This window comes from Papilio xuthus, unplaced genomic scaffold (assembly GCF_000836235.2).
Source record: "Papilio xuthus unplaced genomic scaffold, Pxut_1.1 DF826933.1, whole genome shotgun sequence".
NCBI classification, from domain to species: Eukaryota; Metazoa; Arthropoda; class Insecta; order Lepidoptera; family Papilionidae; genus Papilio; species Papilio xuthus.
In genome coordinates this window covers 2,670,655-2,685,053 of record NW_013531716.1, presented here as the reverse complement: position 1 = coordinate 2,685,053, position 14,399 = coordinate 2,670,655, and the positions used below count along the sequence as shown (strand labels likewise).

General features: G+C 32.2%; 2 protein-coding genes across 4 annotated transcripts in view; one reads left to right on the top strand and one right to left on the bottom strand.

The window, feature by feature from the left end:
- The window catches only part of LOC106122109 (monocarboxylate transporter 10), a 111,374-nt gene that overhangs the window by 68,447 nt on the left and 28,528 nt on the right, over positions 1-14,399 (top strand). For 2 of the 3 annotated variants that reach the window (XM_013317978.1, XM_013317977.1), the window contains exon 1: positions 4,805-4,971. The exons of the other annotated variant lie outside the window; for it this stretch is intronic. The gene's annotated coding sequence lies outside the window, so the exon portion shown is untranslated. Of the gene's footprint in view, positions 1-4,804; positions 4,972-14,399 lie in introns of those variants that run through there. 3 annotated transcript variants of the gene reach the window in all.
- LOC106122108 (glutamate receptor ionotropic, kainate 2) overlaps positions 1-14,399 on the bottom strand; it is a 121,179-nt gene that overhangs the window by 90,382 nt on the left and 16,398 nt on the right. The gene's annotated exons all lie outside the window — the stretch shown is intronic.

Sequence of the window (14,399 nt, the reverse complement as noted above, 5' to 3'; positions counted from 1 at the left end):
TTTTTTTAGACCAAGCAGACAAAGTGGGCGACAGCTATTTGTGAATAATAATTAGAAGGGTATTTTTTTCATTTAACATTGAGAAAAAGTTTTCCAAAAGATAAATTATATTAAATTAATAATCAAACGATTTATGTGGATTTTCTTAATTTCATTTTCTTTACAATTTACGAAAACGTTTAATGCGTTAAATGAACATTTTCGTCAATATTTATGTTTGGAAATATGTACATGAAACCCAAGACTAATGTGTCGGCTGTCATAAATGTCAATGGGTGGTCTTTAAACACATGACACTGGATTTAAGCAAACAAATAATTTTCTCTTTTAAATTTCTCAGTATATCGCATTAGTAATTGCATATTGCAAATATATTTAAAGAATCAATCTTTCGTGTTATAAATATTCAATCATCAACAATAAATGATAATTCATTAAGAGAGTTAATAACAAGTTGGCGTGTAAATTAACAAGAAGGGTCGACTTCTAAGAAAAATTACAAATTCAGATGAGAGCATGTTTCACGAAAGAACAAATTGTGCGTGCAATCAACTGTTTATTATTAACACCATTTATACGTAGGCTTAATAAGTTTAAAAAAAAAACTAAATGACACAATAATTCTGTAAAATACTAAGATGATGCAATAGTTTACGCACTATACCAATCTATATATGTATATAAAAGAAAATCGTGTTTGTTACACTATTTATAACTTAAGAACGGCTTTACCGATATGGCTGAAAATTGATGAGGAGGTAGCTTAGAGCCAGGACGGACATAGGATACTATTTTTTTTTTCGAATTTATGCCTATAATATAATATATTATAAATGCGAATGTTTAGATGGATGTGATGGCTGAGCGGATCTCGATTAAATTTGGCATACGTATAGAACATAGTCTGAAAGAACACATAGGCTACACTAATTAAGTTTTTTTATATATCCACGCGGTCGGAGTCGCGGGCGACAGCTAGTAATGTTATATAAAGAGGAAAGATTGACTTGTGTCTTTGCATTGAATAGACTCGGAAACAAATAAATCGATTTCAAAAATTCTTTCACTATTGGAATGCTACACTATCCCTGGGTAAAATAGGCTATGTTTTTATAGTGTTTTTTTTTATTTTACGTGGATGAAGTCGCGGACAACTGCTAGTCTGAAATATCCAAATTATGTTTTCTCAAATATTTTTCTAGTCCCAAATAACAACTCTAGAGAGACGTAATATAAACAAATTAATTTAATCATGTATTTCTGTTTTTTTTAACAAATTTTGTCACATAGCTACATATTTGTAACTAAGAATATTCTTGATTACTAATAGTACTTGGACACTGTAAAGTTAGAGATTAAAAGATGCAGTTACAGCGGTACTTTAGGTTCGATCGTTGAACGAATGTCCAACACCCAACGCAGAAAGAAATATTCATTAAAATGAACACTGGATGTTGCAGACAGCCGAGTCGGCTAAATAGAGCGATTCAAACAGCTATCCGTCGTATGGAATTATAACAAAGGACGCCATCCAATTCTACAGACCACAATGTTTACTTGCAAATGAAATTACATTAAGTCTGTAATTTGTTTGATGAAACGCCTTAGCTACTGTTTTAATTTAAATGTATAGAATTAAAATACGTATGTATGGTAACTAACGGCGAAATATTACTACTTGAAGACGCATGCGAACATTTAATTTTGTAAGCGGATTAAAATCTTACAAAATAAATACATAAAATAATACAAAATAACAAAATAAAAGCGGTCATCCGCGACTTTCCATCAAAATGGTACACCCATTGCAGCCTGCCGCACAAACGGACAGACAGACAAAAATTTTAATATTTGGATTTTCCTTGTCAGCTACGCAAATACATCAAGTGTACGATTATACGTATTTACATACAGCAACTCCAATTTTATTACTATTTATAGATTAAGAAAAACTTGACTACAATCTTATCTGCTTTTAAGTGATTTTTAAAAGTTGACACTAACTCATTTTTCATTTGTTCTCATACACGTAAACAAAGAGACTTTACTAGTAAAAAATCTACAAAATAGTTCAAAGGAAATACAATAATCTTCTCATTAAGGTCTCTATAAGTCTTGTGTCTACGCGTCTTACAGAAATACTTCGTATTGTTACAAAATTAAAAGCAATTTCGGCAGCATAACTTGACCAATGTGTCAAGGGGTGTTACAACAAAATATTAAGGTCCCATGTAATCCTTTGTAAACAACTCCCACAAAAATAACTTCGTTCCGGCCGCGCTTATCAAAATTTATCGGGTCACGCCAATTTTGCTGCAACCAATTTTCAAGTTTTTTTTTTTAATTTGTTCTACAGTTGTGTTTTTTATTGCTACAATATCCTGATAAGAACAAAAAAAAAACAGATTTTATATAAATTACTCGGATCTTTTCTTTTGTGTATGGTATTCGAATCAAAACTTAAGTGTTGACATGTGGTTTAAGACGTTTTAATTTTGATTTGGAACGGACTGTATAACAAAATTGCGTAATTTTATTTAAGTCCCTTGATATCTAAATACTCAAAGTTCTAGCTTTACCCAAAGTTACAGGCTGTCAAAAGATGCTGTTGAGGAAATGATAGTCTCTATAATAAATATATATAGTTGGTACATCTTTAAAAAAGGAACATGGCGTATAAGCAGTCTAGATGGCAGTCTGACTACAGACAGTGCGGTGATACAGCGAGAATTAAAAAGCAATCCGTCGGTCGGAATGATGCGAGAGAATTGCATCCAATTATCCTGACCGTTCTAGAGTAAATTGCGCTAGAATAGTAATAGACACTAATAGAAGCTTACTTTTATATTAACACTAGCTGTCGCCCGCGACTCCGTCCCCATTTAATTAAATTGATAGTAAACGATTCTCAGGCCTACGAATTTGCATACAAAATTTCATAAAAATCGGTCAAGACGCTTTGGAGGAATATGGTAACAAACACGAGAATTTTATATATAATTTTTTTTCCCCTTGTTTTTTAAAAGACAAATAAAACAAAGTTTTAATTTTAAAACACGACAACTTCCTATTAAATTTAAATACCTTGAGCTTATGCACATTTGATCGTTTTTCTTACAAAAGCAAAAAAAATGAATAAATTAATTTGAGCAAATGCAGTGATTTATGAAAGCTCGCGTTTTTCTTCGCAATTTGAGGCATAAGCGTATTAATTTGATTTACGTTCATTTTTAATTATTATTCACGTCTATGAGTAATTTAGGTTTATATATAATGAAGAGAAAAATAAAATTAATTAACTATGGTTTAAAAATCTTAATAACATTAAGTTTTTAACTTTTATATCAATAAAGAAAGAACAAAGATCAAAGTTCTAAAACTACATAGTACATCCGATTATTGGGACTAGTCAGACCACAAAGAAACTCTTTAATGCACTCTGATATAACATAAATTTCAAAGATATGTGCGAATTCCCAGGAGTAAAAAGTAGGCGGCACGGCTCGCCACCCGTCACGTTCCGTGTACCGAAATGTCGAAAAGTGTTTTTTTTTATATCATAAGGTCTCCTGAAATCGATGAAATAGCGAAGTGATCGTTGCCCATAGACATACGCAATTGCATATGCGTTGCCTACTTTTAATCGACGGAGGAGAGGATGGACAGAAATAAAATATTTTCCCTTCCCATGCATCCTCTCATCGGGAAAGTCCACTTCCACTTCCCATCCTTTCCTTATAAGAAAAAGGATGGGAAGGGGGAGAGGAGATATTAGGCCTCCGGGACGCACACTCATCAAACGAAACGCGGAATTGCTTCCACTTCACGCCTGTCTTGTGTGTGGTCGTGGTATTTCACCGGGCGAGCCGGGCCAATTCGTGCGAAGATGTTAAAGCGGGCTCTACCACTGTTAGATTGCCGAGGTTCGTGCACGCCAAATGGAAATTTGTGGTCGCTGCCTACCCCTCTGGATAATAGGCTTGAGTTGTATATAATAATATTTAAAATCTTAAATGAATTTATTCGGATCAAATACAAAGATCAAAAACTTGTAATAACATTAGTGCAATGAACACACTTAACAAAGTATTGCCCTGGTCTCGCAAGACAGTTACAAAGTGTCCACAAATTAATCGTCTTGTATATCTGTAGAATGTTTGACATTATGTCACATGTTTCTACACGGCTATATGTTTAAATAAGATAGAATCTTTCATACTAAATTCCGGTTTCATAATATCATTAATCATTATGCATTTTTACCTTAACTACCTACTTAAGAAACTGTAATGCTAAGAAATCAAATCTAATATAGATAGATATTTAAGCGATATAAATCACAATGTAACTGTAATTGAGGATGATTCTTTCAGCAGAGCTTCTAAAAAACAAATGAACGCAATTGTATTCTTCGTCTGCTGAAATCTTCTTTTCGTTTTTTCAGGAGAGCTTTTTTGATACAATTCGTTGTGTAAACATTCATAATAATACGGATGAGATAATTGTATCGAGAGTTTCGACTAATATCGGAACTAATAAAAGCGAATATTGTACAGATCGGCGTACGCGCATTGCGAAACCGTAATAGTACGTAATTGTATCAGACACGTTGCTCAGCAGGTAAGGAATTACCCGAATAGATGCGAGAGGTCGACGATTACTTGTCTGTCTGATACAGATTAGAGTACTTCTTACAGGGACGGGTAATAGTCGCACGGGATACGTCTACACCGGTCGTCGTATGTGGAGCGGCGGCGATCGGCGATGCCTCCTACAAAAAATCAGTGTCAGTGTAAGCTCAACACCGAGCCGCCGCGGTCGCGTGTCGCTCCCGCCTCCGACACGCCAACGCGCGACTCACGAACTCTTCGACGATCGCGAACTTAGAAACTTTGAAACTCGATGCGCTGTCTCTCAGTCCGCGACCGTCTCTCGTGTGTACAATCACAGTGTTAAGTGTCCCATTCGTGTGTAAGTTAACATATGGTGGCCGAGGTCCGGCCGAGCTCGTTAGACCCGCGGCGTTTGATGATAGTATCACGGGGCACGTGCGCCCGACACTGGAGGTTCACCGTTCACTTATTTCGGCTCACACTTGCATCACCGATTTACATCTGCTGGCCTGCATTATTCAAAACTGAATTAGTCACCGTTTCCCTACAAGGCCTCCTGACAAGGGCTACTTTTATTTATTAGAAAACTTGTTACCGACTACGCGGCACTTTAGATGTAATATTATGATAAATTTTTATTATAGATATTAGTTTCATGTGATCTGTAGCCAAATTTAATCAAGCGGAATTGAATCGACAATAGCACAAGTATGTCTAACAAAATGCATCAATGAACTAACTGCTTGATGACATTTTTAATCAGTTTACCTAACCTTTTACCGCACAAATTTAGCTAATATCCAATTAAATTTCATTGTCCAACTTTATCAATATAAAATAAACTTTTGCAAAACAATTCTATTTGATATTATTGCGAATGCATATAAGATTATAAATCTGTATTAGTGAGAGCAATGATAAATATAATCTACCCAATAAAGCATTGACAGAGAAACCACCAAAGGCAGGCGTACCATAAAGATAACGTGAGCGAGCAAACCAGTATCTACCAATTTATCATATTAAGTCCGCGCTACATACACACTCGTTCAAAACAATTTCAATTTTATCGTTGCCGAGTGACTTTTAGCAAATACAACTTGTAGCGCGACAAACTTTACTGGCCCGGTGAAAAATGCGCGCTAGTTCTAAAATATAAATCATATTAAGCAAAAGAAAATGACAAACAAAACAACATTAGTCCTTTGATTTCACTTTTTACCCGGGCCAAATAGGTTGGCCGGAATTTACTTAATCTATAAATAAATTTAGTTACACGCTTATTTAGCTTTTAAGTTTTATATTAAAGGTTTTAATTTTAAGTTAAAAAAGTAATTCAATAGCTATTTAAAAATATATTCGCACTTAAAATTTTTAATTAAAATTTTAGGTCGCGCTTAAATGAGTAAATTAGTTCTATTAAACTTGAGCATTATATTCTAAATTCAATTGGGCTTAAAAATCGCACTTTTTGGTGAGCGCTAAAGTCAGCCTTGTATTGCTCTGAACCAATTTCAAAATTCAACTATCAAATCATCATTATCACAAAATCATTTTTCATATCACGTTTAAAGAACAAATAAGCGCACTTAAATCTAGAACAAAACGTTCACTCAATTAACTTCAAAATTTTTATTACTAAAAAAAAGATCGGAAATATTTTTTTAAATACACTTCATACGGCACTTGCGTTCCCTTTATTGACGCTCTCATAAAGCTGCTGCGTAAATATTAATTATCAACTACGTAGAAATTCCTAATTCAAATCTACGATCATTTTTTTTGTCTAAACAAAAATCGATCAGTACTAATACGCAAAGCTTACCTATATAGTATCATAAGTGAAAGTATCAAATATAAAAAATGTCTCAGTAATGTAAATATTGCCTCAAAACCGCGAGGTAGTTAATAAGATTCACGCGCGGTAATCGAAAGTTGAATAAAAACAATTTCGCAAACAAGCTCATGCCTAGCATCTAAAGAGATTCAATAAATATAAGTTATAGAGCGGACATTATGAGAATTTTCATTTAAATAAATCAAGTTTAGTGTAGTGTGCACAAGCATGGCCTTCGCCAGAGTAACGGAGGTAGTGGCTTCCCTAGGGAATTGAAAAATTGTAAAATAGATATTTTAACTAAAAACTCTAAAATGCGTACATTCCCTATTCATAACTTAAAATCACATGTTGTAAGGTATTCCCTATAGAATAAAAAAGAATTCTTACTACTAGCTCTCCCTTCAAGATCTAGCCTAGATCATCGGTTGCCAAATCTCTTATGTCCAAGTGTCAAACTAAACTGCCAAGTTACTACACTTTTGTTGGCGTATTATTTGGTTCGTTATCACTTCTATTGATATGTTGAATATCTATGATAGCATCGCTCGCTAATTCGTGAGTCGATTTCCGACCTCCTATATCGCAATTAAATTTAATTTATTAGCGGATCTATCGCACGTTACTTTAAATAAAGTTCAAAACCTTTACTAATATATATCTACCTAATGAGAATATATAAGTATGCCTTATTGGTTGGGTTAATACAAAGAAATACGCTATGTTTTACAGCTACGCCATGATTATAACAAAATTAAAAAAGTAATCATTTTAAAAACGTAAATTTTACTAGGCTTTGAACGTGCGAGGGGTTTATAAGAAACTTAATTAGTAGCTTATATGTTCTTCCAGACTTTATTCTACATCTATGCCAAATTTCAGCAGGATTAGCTGTTCTGGAGATAGACTGTAAAATACGTTATATTCATTTTATCCTAAATTAAAAAGTCTATTTCGATCAAACGTTTAGTTGTTAATTGAAATTCAAGCAGCAATCGTGTTTGACATTTCCACTTGATTTGATTGGTTATCAAAAGCTTTTAGCAAAGTTTACATAAAAAACTATTTGCTTATAAAAGCATACTGGCAAATTGCACCTAAGAAACTGGCCACTAATAGCAGTCAGTTTTTTAAATAATTTTATAATTCTTTTTCTTATTTTGCCTTGTCGCGCACATACCATCAGTATTCCAAATTTAACTTAGAAGTAAAAAGGAGAGACAGTTTTTTTACAACTTATGTATATTCTTCATTAGAAGTATAATTTAATGCTTATTTTATTCAACTATTTTGCACTCGATTCACTGATACTTTGCCACATGCAAATGTTACTTAATCATCAATGTATATACTAGAAACATATCGTATATTGTGCAAAGGTCGCGTGTACTCGAGACATAAAACGTTCAATTAACTCTCAAACTGATATATTCCACTCACGTTTTGAAACTATCGAAGTAATATTATTTAAGAAAATTAAGCAACTTTGTTATAATATTGAATTTGAAGCCATTCTCTTGTTTGACAGACTAATTGAATATTGGCGTCAGTCGGTGGCCAAAAGTTTTCTAACTTTTTGAGACTTGTATAAAAGAAAATTGAAACACCCTATTTTTATTAAATTTTTCTTTTACCGCTTCAACTGATTTGTTAATCTATTATAAATAACACTACATAACAGTAGCTATTTATTCTAATTGAACATTGAAACCTGTGTGTTATTTGGCATTTTAAAAACTTTTAACTTAACTCTTTGTTAGCGCACTGTCGCGAAAGCGAAATGTAATCAAGTAAACACAAATTTGATATGACCCTTAGAAACTATTGGTTAGTACTAACCATCTATTTGGGCTTAAAAAAATGAAACCTAATTAAAAACGAGTGAACTTTGAACATTACAACGGTATTTTTTCGCAACAAAAATACCTACTAAATGACAAATGTCTAAGAATTGCTTTTATGATGCAACTATTCTGAAACCCTTTATCAACTAAGGTAATTTTAAATTACCTTAGTTATTACCCACTATTCATCCTCTCTGTATCGCAAGGTTAGCTGTAAGAGAACTCTTTTAGAGTTAAGCTCACCTGTACATCATTGTATTTCTGTGTAATGTTACACTATGTACTTTAAACTGTGTACAAAGCTTAAATAAATAAATAAATTAAATAACTGTAATATAACATTTAATTTAAACAAAGCTCAAGCAGATTAATATATTTTATTAAAAGATTTTATTCTCGATTTTACATTCATTCAGATTCAATTTAATTGAGTGCGGGGATTTAAAGAACACTTATAAAGGGAAACGGTTTTGAACGGTCCCTCGAGAATTTTCTTTTTCAAATTGTATCACATTTTCTAAAGTGTTATAGTAACGTTTATCAATAAAATAAATAGAAAGGTATCTTATTAATATTTTAAATTTTAACTTAACTTTATTTACAAAGATAAAATTCAAAGATTGATTCAAAGATATGTGTGAAGTCAACCAACCCGCACGTGGCAAGCGTGGTTGACTAAGACCTCGTCACCCCTTACTTGGGATAGGCTCCGAGCCCCTCTGTGGGGCCGTATAGTGAACTGATGATGATTATTTCCAAATTACTTGCCGGAATTATGTTTATAAAATGTCCGCATTTCTTTCACAATCCATTGTCCTGTACTATAAAAATATCCACAAAAGTGTAATAAAATATTCAATATAATGCCTCCGTAAGATAACTTTAGTATCGGTTGAAGCAATAAATTTTATTTTACTTTATAACTCTAATAATTGTCGATTTCAGAACGATGAGTCACCGATATGATTTATTGTAATAAAAGGTACATAAAACAATCTAACGTATATAAAATAATGCTTTAAAACATGTAAACAGAACATTTTTATATGCCATACTAGCTGTCGCCCGCGACTCCGTATGCGAGGAACTAAAACAAAACATAATTAGTAGTCTACATGTTCTTCCAGACTTAGTTCTACATCCATGCTAAATTTTATTGAGATCCTTTCGGCCGTTCTGGAGATACCTTCAAACAAAAATCCATCCATCCATCTAAACATTTTCATTTATAATATGAGTAAGACAGTAAGAAGTAAGATTTGACATTCTTATAATTTTAAATATAGAAATATCCCTTAATAAAATTATAATAGTATAAAGATGTTAATGAAATTTTTACTTTAATCAATGACTTGTTTGTCACAATGTTTACTTTGTTTTGTACAGAATCCACATCTCGATTAACTTATAACTTTTTCTTAAGCAATAACTTAATGCAACTTAGAGTAAGTAGCGTAGCTTCCACTTAAATAAATCACTATTGATACTAATTAAGTTAATGTTACTTTACAGACAACTACACAAGTGCACATTACACAAAACTTAACTGTTTGCGTTCAACGAACTTTAAATAATTCGTACATACTGATATTAGCAACACGTATAAAGAATTAAATTCACTAACCACTTAGGATCGAATATTGTATAACAAATTGTCACTATAAGAGCTATAATTTAGCAGAAAAGTATGGTGCTACAATAAGTTTTAGATCTAAATGCATTGTGTTCGTTAAATGACTGTAACCGAATGGGTAGGAAATAAAATTCCTCGACTGTATTCAAATTCCCTAAAGCCAACCGCAAAGTTGTAAAGTAAGGAATGCGTAATAAAAATTCACTTAGTATTCAAGTATGGATCACATTAGATATGAGAAATCACGTTTGTTTTTCGTTAACACGTCTCGTTCCTGTCTTGCGATTTAATTTATTATTGACGTTTTAGTTACGATACGCATACATACAAAAGAAAACTTAACATTATGCTTTAACGGAGAACATCAAAAGAACGTTTGCTTATGTTCAGTAGTCAGATTTATTTTGTTCGTCGACTTTTGCGAAGCATTGTTTTTCAAATTTACCATATTTGACGTTATGACAAACACCTTACTATCTTACTAATATTATAAATGCGAGTATGTCCAGAACGACTGTATGGATCTAGCTGAAATTTGGCATAGATGTAGAACATAGTCTGGAAGAACACATTGCCTAAGTATTTTTTTTAACTTCGCACGGACGAATCGCGACACATAGAATGTGCATATAATTGACTGCCAAAAGGTTATTAAATTTCCAATAAACATATTTTAAACTAGAAAGAAACATATAACGTACATTATTATATTTTTTGTACCCATAACGAAGTGTTACGGTCTTGTCAAAGTTCCCAATAGCGCGTTTAATAAGAAATACTTTGATTGCCTATTCATACATATTTCGAACCTCCTAAACTTATAGCTTTGATTGCGTAGGAAAAAGTTTTAACTATGTACACACTACGGGCGTTACGATATTGTTTTTTTTTTGTTAAAACGCAACTTTATTGTTTGAAAAATTATATAATACATGTTTCAATAAAATAGAATAATTAAAGTTTAATTTTGGACTTTTCATATTAAAAAAAAAACATAAACCAGACTGTAAGCTGTTATTTTGCGATAGGATTTTTCTACTATTTATCATGTTTATTTATTGCATATTTTGCGTACTTTGGGCGTGACTGTCACGGAGGCGGTTCTAAACGTAGGAAAGTTGTGGAGGCGTATTATATTTTATACCAAAATACACTATTTACCCTTTCTAGTGAAATAGAAATCTGAAGACAAATATAAAAAAAAAAACAATGGAGCAAATTAAAAAAAATTTAACTAAATAAAATTTTGTATGTTAATCATAAAAATGTCCTATGATTAATCTGCTATTTTATTTTTCAATTAGTAATTTTTTAATTAAAATCTATCAAAAAATATCATCATATAATTTATTTTTTTCTGACATTATTTATCTTTATGTCAAGGTCCAATTTGGACCATTACAGCTACCATTCTATGTAAATTTTCAAATTTACTGTTCACTCTACTCTTTAATAAGGACTCGATACATAAACAATCAATGAGTCAAGAGTTGTATCTCGTTTGAGTTGTTTATAAGGTTAATAACAGAGCACTAATGGTACAGTACAGTTTATCACAGGCTCGAAAGTTCGATGGTGTTTTGAGACAGATTGATGAGCTTATGTGATGCGTCGTAAAACTTAAGCGGTAAATGAATTCAGGCTGCGTAATGGACGCCGCGTCGACTAATTATATCACTTTAACGTAACTCATTATTCTCAATTATTACAATATTGTATTCTTCTCAATGAGGTGTTTATTAGTAATTTTTATTTGTCAAATATTATATTACCTAATAATTTGCCAATGACAAAGCCGGAACGTGAAATATTGAAAATTCATTAAATGCGTTAGGAGAAAAAAGAAAGTATGTCATAGACTTTTTACAACTCTTTTCTAAATGTGCCTACATAAAAATATATCATTTACTAGACGACGTCTGCGAAACCGTCAGCGTGTATATTATTTGGATACTACTAGAGCGTCGGTGGCTCAGTGGTCAAGCACTTGACTTGCAATCTGCAGGTCCTGGGTTCGAATCCCGCCATGTACAAATGTGTTATTCGATTTCCGATTCACATATGTACATTTATCCGACGTTCTTACGGTGAAGAAAAACATCGTGATGCAACCTGCACATGTCTGAGAAGAAATTCAAAGATATGTGTGAAGTCAACCAACCCGCACTTGGCCAGCGTTGTGGGTGTTGTAATCACCCTTAACTTAGGGTAGGCTCCGAGCCCCTCGGTGGGGACGAGTAGTGAGCTGATGATATATATACTTGGCGTAGTATATTAGTAGCCTGTGTGTCCATGCGATGTTATGGCCTCATCTATGGTAAATTTCAGCGACATCCATGATTAGGAATAGGAAGATTAAATAATGACATCAAACATCGTCCTAACAAGATATCGGTAATTTAAAATTGATTGTTATTAGATGAGGCAGAGTTTTCCAAGCGAAATTTGCATAATGTCAATAAAGAACCTATCGCAATGTTCAGACTATTCAATTCATTTTGCGTCGCTCACTATTGACTTCTTTCCAATGACGTTGCACTAATAACACGTCACATAGAAGAATGTGTTCGGATGTTGGGACTTAGTCAGTGTTCAAAGCTATCAAGCGAACATAATAGGGCTGCCTCTTCCAATCTTTATTATGCATGTTCTATCTAAGGATTTGACATCCATAACTTCGCATCAAAGTGATGTTTTTTCGTCCTACAAAATAATTACTGGCAGTATTATATGTTTTTTATTGCTCCCAGTGTTCGTCACGTTTGTTGTAAGTTGCCATCCCTAGATAGGAAGCTTCTGACCTAAATGCGAAACTTTGCATCCCATTGCATTCACGCCACTTGCAATAAACGCTGTAGGGACATGTGTATCATAAATTCACTATCGTTTATAAGCTTTGTCATAATTTTCAAACGGATTATTTGTAACGGTTGCAATATAGATTGGATCCATGTGCTATTTTGTACCAAAATAGACTAACGTATCACAAGTTTGGCAATAATGTAAATTCGAATGCAATTATTACAAAACTTTTATATCTATCAGCCAAATTTCTTTAAAATAATCTTTAATGCTACCAAACTGTGCCAATTTTGACTAATGGTGTAGACTAGATAAACAAATTCGCAAAAAATTACGATTCCACGATACCATATGATTTTTCTCAATCTTTGTTTAGTTATTACACAGTAATGCGGCATTGATTAATCGCAATACGTTTTGTTAAACAAAAGAAGGTCGGAAGGAGCGTTATATTCTGAAAATTACGCTTCGCGTGCACCCCTTAAAAAAGTATTTAACGTAAAAATAATCTTGTTGCCAGCAAATTTTATTTATGTTAAAACACGCGTTAACAGATTAAAATCAAATAAAATCTAATCTCAAATGAACCTTGCGAATATTACACCGTGATAATAGAGTTAATAGGAGATATAAACACAATGTTATAGTTTACTATAATATTAAGACCGTGTTAATGAACACGTAACTAGAAGATAAATATTTAGTGACTTCGTTAAATACAATGGAGGTAATAATGTGAGGACTTATTTAAATTTTTCAACATGCCTAGTGAGATTATAAACTGACGATGCACAATAGATTGATGAAATTTAACAAGAATAGAAAGACTGATAATAAATGCTGAATTTTTTTTATTTCAATTTGATTAACGACTTTTAATCGAAATCAATGAAATTATTAGATTTTTTAATTAGTTTGTTTTATTTTTAAAATATATGACACATATATGACTTATTTCAGTAAGTCTGCGATAACAGCCTATTAAAATTATTTATTTATAGATTTGTTTGTTATAATTTCTTATTTCCATTTAAATCGTGTTTAAAACGTTTTTTTTTCTAATATTTAAAGAGCTCCTAATATTTATTTGTTGATTTCACACTTTTCAACAATACCAATAAATATTATTTAACTATATAAGTTTGTTAATTTGACGTTAATGACGGCGCGAATCGCCCAACTAATTAATCTTAAACGAAATAATCTTGTGCGTAGCAAAAGATGAAATCGCTTTAATTTATCTAACTCGTAAATCTATCTGCAGAAGTGAAAGAAGTTTTACATTCATTTGAAAATTAATTCATGTTCTTTTAACATTTTTACATTGTGTTATTTCATAAAATAATTTAATAGAAAACGCATTGATAGATAAAGAAAAAGACACGTATTGTTTAAAACAAAAGCTGAAATTTATTACAAATAATGACCATTTTCTTTTTTTGTGTAAAAAATAAATTAATAATTTAAAGTTTGTTTAATGTAAATTGTTTTTTGAAGTAAAAAAGTACAAACGAATATGACCTGTGATTTATATTAAACTAGACTTCTCTGACGCGAATTAATATATGTCATATAAGCATAGAAAATAACTCGGCATTAGATAAAAGAGGACATATCTCCGTCCTCGATGTGTTTTAAGACGATGAAACGCAGCTGAAAGAATTATGCGC